We start from the raw sequence: 10,560 nt of genomic DNA on the forward strand, positions 1-10,560 counted from the left end.
TTTGATCATTTCTTGAAACCGAGTACCTCGTCATGCTCCACCACGAGGGCATCATGCCGAGGTCACTTGTTTTTAGCAAAGAACACGTGAATCTTGGGGGTTTAAACAGGCTGGCCTTGGTGTAAACTGGTCGCGGCCTTGAATCAAGGTTTTTGACCGTTTTGAGTGAACATCGCCCCTCGGTATATTTATACCGAGGTGTTTACACCGTGAGCCTCCCCCACACTTAGTTATTTTACCACAGGACTTCTCAGACACGACCATGATGAAATTAAGTCGAGGGATCAAGCTGAGGTTCTCAGGCTTTCACTCGGTAAAAGATGACCATGGTATGAATATACCGAGGGTCGATACCGAGGCTATGTATGCTCTTCGACTTAATTCATCAGGTCGTGTCTCTTTCAAGCTGTCCCTCACTTTCACTCTCAAGGTTCACTGTCTAACTCCTGAAACACTTAACAAACCCTTCAAAAAGCTTCAAATAAAAAGAAAAAGAAGATGAAAAACGAAATATGTACATGGGTAAGCTTGGGGTGTCTCCCAAGAGCACTTTGTTTAACGTCGCTAAGTTTGACTTTTCATACCTTTTCAGGCTGATTCCGGTTCAAGTAGAGGAACTGAGGTAGCTCCCTCCCTTGTTTCTGATGCCAAGTAATGCTTTACCCTCTGGCCATTTACCACAAAACCTTGTCCATCTTTTCCTTTCAAAACCACGGCTCCATAGGGTCTTACTTCAAGAATCGTGAATGGACCGGACCACCTAGACCTCAGCTTCCCAGGGAACAGCTTAAGTCTTGAGTTAAACAACAGAACTTGGTCCCCTTCTTTGAACTCTCTCTTGTGTATCTTCTTGTCATGGAGCGCCTTGGTTCTTTCTTTGTAGATTTTAGATCTCTCAAAAGCATCTAACCGGATTTCCTCATGCTCATGAAGCTGTAGAACTCTTTTCTCTTGTGCGGTCTTGATGTCGAAGTTCAGAAGTTTCACTGCCCACAAGGCCTTGTATTCTAACTCAACCGGTAGATGACAGCTTTTCCCATAGAGCAAGTTAAATGGTGAAGTCCCAATGGGGGTCTTGTAGGCGGTTCTGTAAGCCCACAGAGCATCGTCAAGTTTCTTGCTCCAATCCTTCCTGGATGAGTTCACGGTCCTTTCCAAAATGGCCTTTATCTGACGGTTGGAAACCTCCACTTGGCCGCTGGTTTGCGGATGATAAGGGGTGGCCACCTTGTGCTTTACTCCGTGCTTCTTCAAAAGACTCTCAAGGGTCTTGTTGATGAAATGGCTTCCCCCATCACTGATGACTACTCTTGGTACTCCAAACCGTGGGAAGATGATACTCTTGAAGAGTTTTACCACCACTTTTGAATTCGGAGATGCAACCGCTTCAACCCATTTACTCACATAATCCACTGCCACAAGGATATATTGATTCCCATATGAGTTTACAAAGGGGCCCATGAAGTCAATGCCCCAACAGTCGAAGACCTCCACTTCAAAGATTGGGTTTTGGGGCATTTCATTCCTTTTGGATATGTTTCCGTGCCTTTGACAAGCTTCACACCTCGAGACCACTTCTTGGGCGTCTTTGAACATGGTCGGCCACCAGAAACCGCTCTGTAGAACCTTGGCAACTGTCTTGAACGCACCTAAATGATCACCATACGATGAGCCATGGCATTCTTGTAGCACCGGATGGATCTCTTCTTCGGCCAAGCATCGCCTATAGAGATGATCCTTGTTAAGCACGTAAAGGTACGGCTCATCCCAATAATACCTCATCACATCTCTAAAGAACTTTTCCTCTGATAAGTATCAAGATCCGGTGGCTCTAAACCGCAAGACAAGTAGTTCACAAGATCCGTGAACCATGGAAGGCTTCTTTCTTTGATCGTGTTGGCTTCCTCCACTTCTAGGTAAGACCTGACTAGCATAAGGGTCTCCTCCGGTAGTGTATCATCAATCGGGACCTGTTCTTCAATTCTCAACCTGGAGAGGTGATCTGCGGCTCCGTTTTCAATGCCTTTCTTGTCAAGTATCTCCATATCAAACTCTTGGAGCAATAAGACCCATCTTAAAAGCCTCGGCTTAGCGTCCTTCTTAGACATCAGGTACCTCAAGGCCGCGTGATCTGTGTAAACCGTGACCTTTGATCCCACTAGATAACTCCTGAATTTGTCAAATGCAAACACAATGGCAAGCATTTCCTTCTCGGTGGTGGCATACTTTTCTTGAGCCGAGTCTAAGGTGCGGCTGGCATAGTAAATCACGTGGAGCTTCTTATCTTTCTTCTGCCCCAAGACAGCTCCCACGGCATAATCAGATGCATCGGTCATCACTTCAAATGGTAAAGACCAATCAGGGGCTTGTACAATCGGTGCACTGATCAAAGCCTCCTTGATCCTCTTGAACGCTTCCTCACATTCTTCATCAAAGTTGAAATCCACTTCTTTGCATAATAACCAGGTTAAGGGCCTGGCTATCTTGGAGAAATCCTTGATGAACCGTCTATAGAACCCAGCGTGGCCAAGGAAGCTTCTTATTCCTTTCACAGAATTCGGGGCTTGTAAGTTCACCATCACCTTGATCTTGGCCTTATCCACCTCGATGCCTTTCTCTGATACCTTGTGTCCCAAGACAATGCCTTCTTGGACCATGAAATGACACTTCTCCCAGTTCAAGACAAGCCTATGCTCCTCACATCGTTTGAGAACCTGAGAAAGATTAGCAAGACATTCGGAGAAAGAGGAGCCGTATACGGAGAAGTCATCCATAAACACCTCAACTTTCTCTTCAATTAGATCAGAGAAAATGTGCATCATACATCTTTGAAAAGTGGCCGGTGCATTGCACAAACCGAATGGCATTCTTCTATAACCATAAGTGCCGTAAGGGCAGGTGAATGTGGTTTTCTCTTGATCTCGGGGGTCTATAGGTATTTGAAAGAACCCCGAGTATCCATCGAGAAAACAAAAATAAGGATGATTAGCTAACCGTTCAAGCATTTGATCAATGAATGGTAAAGGAAAATGATCTTTTCTTGAAGCAGAATTCAATTTCCTATAGTCAATGCACATGCGATGGCCGGTTATAGTTCTTTGGGATATGAGTTCATCCTTATCATTTTTCACCACCGTGATCCCACCTTTCTTGGGCACAACATGTACAGGAGATACCCACCGAGAGTCAGAGATTGGATATATTATCCCTGCCTCAAGGAGCTTTAGTATCTCCTTCTTAACCACCTCTTTGAGGTTCGGGTTAAGGCGACGTTGGTGCTCAATAGATGACATGGCTTGGTCCTCCAGGTGGATCCTGTGGGTGCATATATCAGGAGAGATTCCTCTAATGTCAGCCAAGGAATACCCTATAGCTCTCCTGAATTTCCTTATTTCATTAAGCAATGCACGTTCTTCATGTTCAAGCCAGCTATCGTTTATGATCACAGGAAAAGTAGAGTTCAGACCTAAGAACGCATACCTGAGCCCTGTTGGTAGAGGCTTTAGCTCAACAGGGGGTGCGTCTGCCTCATTCCAATCGGCGTCAAAGCTGCATTGGCCTGGAACAGCTTCCTCGGCCTTTGCTTCATTCTCGCGCGGTTTACCATCGGCCTCGGTATGAGTTGTCACGGCCAGGATATCCCGAGGTGTCTCTTCTGCTTCCGTGGATCCCTCGCTGTCTAAGATGTCGAGGCCACTCTTCCTGAGCTCCAAAAACCTCGTCTCAGCTCCAAGTTCCCTCGGTTGGTCCAAAAGACGCTTGTACACCTCGCTTTCCTCGTTCAAGTACCCGTGCTCGCTTTGTTCACGTGTCAAGACCACTTGCAATGGGTCTTCTGCGTTTAACTCTTCTAGGAGCTCATCAGCTAGCTCCTCCATCACTTCCACATAGAAAACCTGACCTCCAATGGTCGGTTTCTTCATCATCTCTTTCACGTTGAACTTCATAGTCTCGGAACCGATGTGTAGTTCAATCATTCCTCCTCTCACATCTATTATGGCTCCTGCGGTTGCTAAGAACGGTCGGCCCAAGATGATAGGGTCTAATGGTTCCTCGTCCATCTCAAGAACTATGAAGTCCGTGGGGATTTCTATCTCACCGATCCTTAAAGGTAGATCCTCAAGCAACCCCACCGGTAATCTAACCGATCTATCAGCTAATACAAGAGAGATCTTGGCCGGCTTGTAGCTTTTGTATCCCGATCTCTTGGCCACCGTGTAAGGCATTAAGCTCACAGAAGCTCCAAGGTCGCATAAACAGTTTGAGAACTTCAGGTGACCTAAGGCACACAGCAAAGTAAAGCTGCCCGGATCGGATAGCTTCCCTGGTACAGATCTCCTTTGTATTATTGCGCTGCACTCATGACTCAGTATCACCATACCCTGGAGCTCCTTTGTCTTGTTGAGGATCGCGTCCTTTAGAAACTTCCCAAGCTGGGGTATAGCTAAGAAAGCATCTATAATGGGTAAGGTGAGTTGCGTGTTCTCCAAGTGTTTCTCAAAGACCGCATTGGCTTTGTCTAGGATTTTCTTTTTGAAACGCCCTGGGAACGGTATCTTGGGTTGATAAGGTGGTGGTGGAACATAGGGCTTTTCAAGCTCGGTTGTCTTTTCCACCTCTTTTCCTTTGTCATTGATCGGTTCCTTCTCTAAGACCTTTTCTTTATGCGCATCATCTGAGGCTGCCTCCCCCTCTAGTTTCTCATTGGCCTCAATGAGCTTTGTTTTAGGCGTTGGAGTTTGTAATTCCTTACCACTCCTCAATGTGATGGCGTTCACAAACTCTTTAGGGTTCGGCTCCGGTTTACCTGGTAGAGCCGGGCCTCTTGATGATGTAGATGCCTGGTTTTGCTTAAGCTCCCTGATATCTTGCTGCATTGTCGCGTGCTGGCTCTCAACCCTTTGCTGGCCCTGTAGCAGTTGCTGTAATATACCACAGACGTCGTTCCCCATCTGATTCTGACCCAGTCCCTGAATCTGTTGCTGATTACCCATCGGCTGCGGATTGAACCCTGGTGGAAACTTGTGTTGCTGCGGTTGGCTGGAGAAGTTGTTACCCTGAGCCGCTTGATTCTGCTGAGTGTAGCCGTGCTGTTGCCCACTGAACTGTTGCTTGGGCTGGAAGGTATTCTGAAAAGGAGCCTTTTGAGCATAGCTTTGTTGTTGTTGTTGAGCAGGGTACACTTGGTCTTGAGGGTTAGCTACATTCGGGTTTCTGTATGAGAGGTTTGGGTTACTGTTGTAGTTGTTAAACCGCTGATACCTCTGCTGATTCCCTATGTAATTCAGCTCTTCTTGTGTTAGACCATCTTCATTAACATTGTCAAAACTTGGCCCTTGCTCATCAAACTCGCCTACAAAGTGTATTAGCTTTTGAGTCGCCATCAAAACCTTGTCAAGCTTGCTCTGATGCTCTCTTATATCTTTTTTCATACGCTGTTCATCACTAGATCCCTCTGTACGGTTTGATCTATAAAAGTCCTCTCCATATGTGTCATTGGACATGGCTAGGTTCTCGACTAGTTCCATTGCCGCATTGATCTCTTTCCCAAGAAAATTTCCATTTGAGGCTGTATCGAGTTGGTTTCTGATCTTGGGGAGTGCACCTCGGTATAAAGTACTCAAGAGGGATGCCTATGAGAAGCCGTGGTGTGTGCATTGGTTAGTGTAGCTCCTGAACCGTTCCCAAGCTTCACTAAAGCTCTCGTTGCTGTGCTGCGTAAAACTTGAGATCTGATTCCTGAGTTTAGCCGTGCGTGATGTGGAAAAGAACTTTGATAAGAACGCAAGTTTACACTGCTCCCAGGTTTGTATAGAACCCCTCGGTATATTCTTTTCCCACTGGTGTGCTTTATCACCGAGGCTGAAAGGGAACAAGCGTAGCTTGAAGCTATCTTCGGAGACGTCATTTATCTTGTATAAGTCGCAAACCCGATCAAATTGATCTAGATGCTCGAGAGGGTCTTCTCCAGCCAGTCCGTGGAACTTTGAGTTTTGCACCATATTGAGCAGGGAAGCTTTAACTTCAAAGTTGTTGTTTTGGACTGGTGGAGCTTGAATCCCAGCTCGGTATTGGTGCGCATTAGCTCGGTCATTCTCTCCAACACAGATTGGAGGATGTTGTCTCTGAACTTGTGGCGGAGGCGGATGAACATGATGGGCTTGTTGCTCATTTCTATTCGCTTGGTGTTCGTTTTGCTGAGCAAGCCGTTCGTTTCTTTGAGCCTGTTGCTGGTTAACATAGGCTTGTTGTTCATTTCTTCCTTGCCTGCGCTTGATTAGCCTGAGCCTGGTGCTCGGCTGCCTGAGCATGTTTCTCCATTCGCTGTTGTTCTGCCATTCCAAGTCTGTCAAAGTGCCGTTCTCTCTCGCGAGCTCACCTTTCTAATCTATCGATGTTATCGTCGTATGGGAAAAGCGATCCTGTGTTCCGAGACCTGGTATTCATGCACCTGAAAACAAAACAAGAACTTGGAAAGAAGTTAGTAAAACAAAGGAAAGAAAAGCTTGAACTTAAGAACAAACAAGAGACTAATGCTCCTACAAGTTGGCAACGGCGCCAATTGATAACTAAGGTTTTCAAGCCTTAATAAGGGTTATCAATCCCCTGTCAGAGTAGTACAAAGGGGTGTCAATCCAAGCTTGTAAACGAGACACTATCTATGTCATTTGTTCGTTAAGTCAAGAGAGAATAGTAAAGGTTTTTACTAGGCTAAGTATCAAGCGAATGAGCATAAAAATAAAGCAAATAATGAGATTTGAACAAAGCTAAGATGAAAATGACAAATAAACGATTCAGATGATTATAATGAATGATAAAGACAGAGACTTTAGACAAGATAATCGACTCGGGTGCTTCCAAGCTAAACTAATGGGCTAATGAATCATTTTATCAAGCGGTTTCATGTAACTTTGAACTCAAGGCATGTTAATCTTCTCATGAAAGTATTAAACATCTAAACTGATCCTCCTTCATACCAAAGTATCTTTTGAGAAGCACGAATCAATCAGCAATAAGATTCAGTTCAAATATGTCATTTAAGAGAACAAACTATCACTCTCGCGATGAAACTCTTAAACCCTTAACCGAGTGGTTCAGACATTTCTACAAACACTTTTGATGCGAGATATGTCTCAGATCTGAACCTCAAGTGATATGCTTGGATCCAGCCTAGAGATCTCGTCGGTTAAGGAATGAAACATGCAAGACTAGACACCTAAACCCATTAATCCACCTTGAAAGCACCCTAATCTACTTATCTAAAGTCGCTTAAACGACTACTCACTGATCATAACGAGCTCACTAAGTCCTTTGCAAGACGTGTAGCTGGTCATGATTAGGAGTTTAATGCTGATAATAAAAGGAGAATAAAGAAAGAACAAGATTCAGACGTAAAAACGAGATATCGGATTAGATTAACCCAGTTTCACAAAAGAGGCAAGTTCTTAAAGCTAAAAAGGGATAAGATGATTAGGTTTTCGGTCCTAAAATGTATTTATAGCAAAGGGAAAGTGTCGCGGGTCAGCCCGGAACAAACCAGGTACTGAACCGCTTTCTTGGGTTGATGGGTGAGTGCCACGGTGTGTCGGAGAGTGAAGCCGAGGTCTTCATGTCGAGGAGTGCACGTGAGTCTGGATCCAAATGAAGATCTCGTGAAGAACACGCCAAGAACATGCATGAACCCTAGTCTTTGATCCATCTTCACGTGTGTGTTCTTGAGCCATCCCGTTCTTGATTCTGGGTTTGTGACAAGGGACCTCGGCATAAAATGCCGAGGTGCTTGGTGGTCAAGGGGTTTGGTAGAACAGAGACTGGCATGCACGCCGAGGTCATTACACCGAGGTGCACGTCCAATACTTAGTCGTTTCCAGCTTCATTTCTTACGTGTGCATGCCTTGATTCCAACGTGCCGAGGCGTCAGCCCGAGGTCTAGTTCAAAATACTCCCAAGATATGAGCCTTGGCTTGAGCAATATCGAGGTTCTGATGCCGAGGCTTGAGAAAATACTTAGCGTGTATCGCAACTCATTTGGGCTCGTTTCGACCATATTGCCTTCCGGAAACAGTAGTTTTCAACACACGACTCCAAATGCTCTGAGACCAGTCCCATAGTCAAGATGACTCAATAAGCTCGAACTTTGGTGAAGAAACCGTCGGAGCTTGGGAAGTGGAAGGCTTCCTGGATTTCACATCTTTGCATCGTATTGAAATCAACGGAAAACAGGCTTTTTGGACCGATGTGAACTCCGGAGACTTTATCTTTCAAACCACTGCTCCGAACTAAGCGATTCCAACTGTCCTGAGAATTTCTTCCACAGATCTCAAACTTTAATGAAGACCGGACAAGCTAATTCGGTCCGGAAAGGCTCCGTCCGCCGTGATTTTTGGACTCCGCCGTTCGGTTCTCGGATGCGCGTAATGCTGGTGCATCTTCCGGAAGCTGTATCTTTCTCTCCACTGGTCCGAATTGGATGATTCCGATCGTTCTGGGATCTTTGCTTGATTGTCTCCAACTTTGATGAAGACCCCGCCAACTGATTCGGACCGGAAGGTTCCCCGGATTGCTGATCTTTGAAATGTGCGGACAAGGACAGATTTTGGTCGAGAAAAGCTTCCCGCGGTAAGGAAAATGACCGAGGGCTGTGTACCGCGGTAAGCTTTTTGGTCGTAAATTTCTCTCGCCTCGGCCAAAAACTCAACCCGTGGTATTTTGCACCCGATACTCGACCCAGGCTGATTTTGGTCGATCGGTAAGGATTTTGGCCGGTAATGAGTGATCGGTAAACTTTTTGACCGAGGTTTCTGTCCGGCCAGTACGCGATTTGGCCGAGAAATTCCTCCAAGCGGTTTTCACCATCTTTGACCCTTTTCTTCACCGTTTTCTTCTCTGCTCCTCTTCTTAAGCTCCAAATGACTTCCAAAGCACCTGATAAAGACTTCAAAACATGCAAAACTCTTTGGGACCTAATGCAAGCCCTAAATCCTATTTTCATGCCTAAAGACTCAATTTACATGGGAAAACATATGATGAGGACTCTAAAATGCACTCTAAATGATGTAAAATATAGACATATCATAAAACAAACAAAATGATGCGCCTCAAAGAACTAGCGCAACGAAGGCCTTGCACTTAGAATCAGCCTTGTAGCCCTCCATTAGCTGTCTTCTGGAGTTGGATTAACAGTGTTCTGACCAGTGGTTCAAAATTTACAGCAGTCTAAAACTAAGCAAGACCGCTTGAGAAAAATCGGTGTAAAAACTTATAAAAGAGACACTGGGTTGTTTGGGAATATCTTTGGGGTATGATCGATTCAAAAATGCTAAAAAGTACATAAAAATATCCTATCTAAAACTTTTAGAACTCGAGCACGGATGTATAACTAAGTCACTTTTGTGATCATAACCAACTACCACCCATGACCCTAACCAGTAACTTTTGTCTAGCCTCGGTAACAGGTGTACGCAATAGCTTGTACAAGACTCGGTTACGTTCAGAACTCACCCATAGGTAGCTTTTGTCTCCTATGGCAGAATTTTTCTTCTCAAACTAGATCAGAAAGATAATGAAAACTCTCGCAACACTAAGTACCTAAAAAATATTATAGTTTATGATGCTACTCTCATGAATTAAAGATAAGTTTAAAAGAAATTTTTTTAGGATTTGGCTTAATAGCTCATGCAATCCTCATCAAACATATTGATCCCCATCAAAAATTTCTTCAAACCCAACACGTAAACTACTCAGACATAAGTAATGAAAGCAAAAACATTGTAGAAGAAGCTGGAAAGAAATCGTTATTGAAAAGAAAATAAAAGGGTTCAAAAGATAGATTTATCTCCCTAAGTAACCTAAACAAATCTGAGGCACTAAGAGTTAAAACTTAAACATTTTTAAAAATCTAAGCTCTCTAAGCACACGGTTTAGGGTTCTTAAAACATGTATTTATAGGTTTTCATGGCATGCTTCGTCACCACTTAGGATTTCTTTGAAGACAGAAATCAAATGTGCTTGAAATTGCGCTTCTGGGTAGGACATTGATTCCCTGCGGTCAGGAGCTCTCTAGACGTGGTGAACCAAGTGTTGGCCGCGGTCAGGATGGCTGGCCGGCTGCTTGACTAGACTTCTTGATCTTCGCATAACTTTTGATTGAACTGTTGGATTGTCTGCAAGCCAAGTGTGCTGTAAAGCAGCTGATCCATCTTTAAGGTCTCCTAATTTGAACTGGATCAGACTGTGATAAGGTCTTCATTTAAGGGTGAACGTCTGACGGTGTAACTCTGAGCTGAAAATCTGGTCTTCTATCCATTTTGCAAATGTTTTGTCTATGTTTCCTGAAAAGAGTCTTGAGACTACAAATACTTGAAAACCATAATAACAAGGGAGGATAACTTGGGGGACCTGTAAACCTATGTTTATTAATAGTTTGCCACACTTTCGTTGTTTATGCTAGACTAACCTCGTATATCAATTATGTTTTTTTCGGTTTTGATGACAAAAACCTAATAACGAAAAATTTCATTACTTTTTCTATGCCATGTCAGCAAAAAATACCGCAGGAAA

General features: G+C 44.2%; 1 non-coding gene across 1 annotated transcript; it reads left to right on the top strand.

Annotated features, from left to right (window-relative positions):
• Positions 1-5,640: 5,640 nt before the first annotated feature.
• LOC112086077 lies at positions 5,641-5,747 on the top strand. Its single transcript, XR_002899301.1, has one exon. It is a non-coding gene; the product is annotated as a small nucleolar RNA R71 (small nucleolar RNA).
• The last annotated feature ends 4,813 nt before the right edge of the window (positions 5,748-10,560 follow it).

This window comes from Eutrema salsugineum, unplaced genomic scaffold, assembly GCF_000478725.1.
Source record: "Eutrema salsugineum unplaced genomic scaffold, Eutsalg1_0 scaffold_24, whole genome shotgun sequence".
Lineage (NCBI taxonomy): Eukaryota > Viridiplantae > Streptophyta > Magnoliopsida > Brassicales > Brassicaceae > Eutrema > Eutrema salsugineum.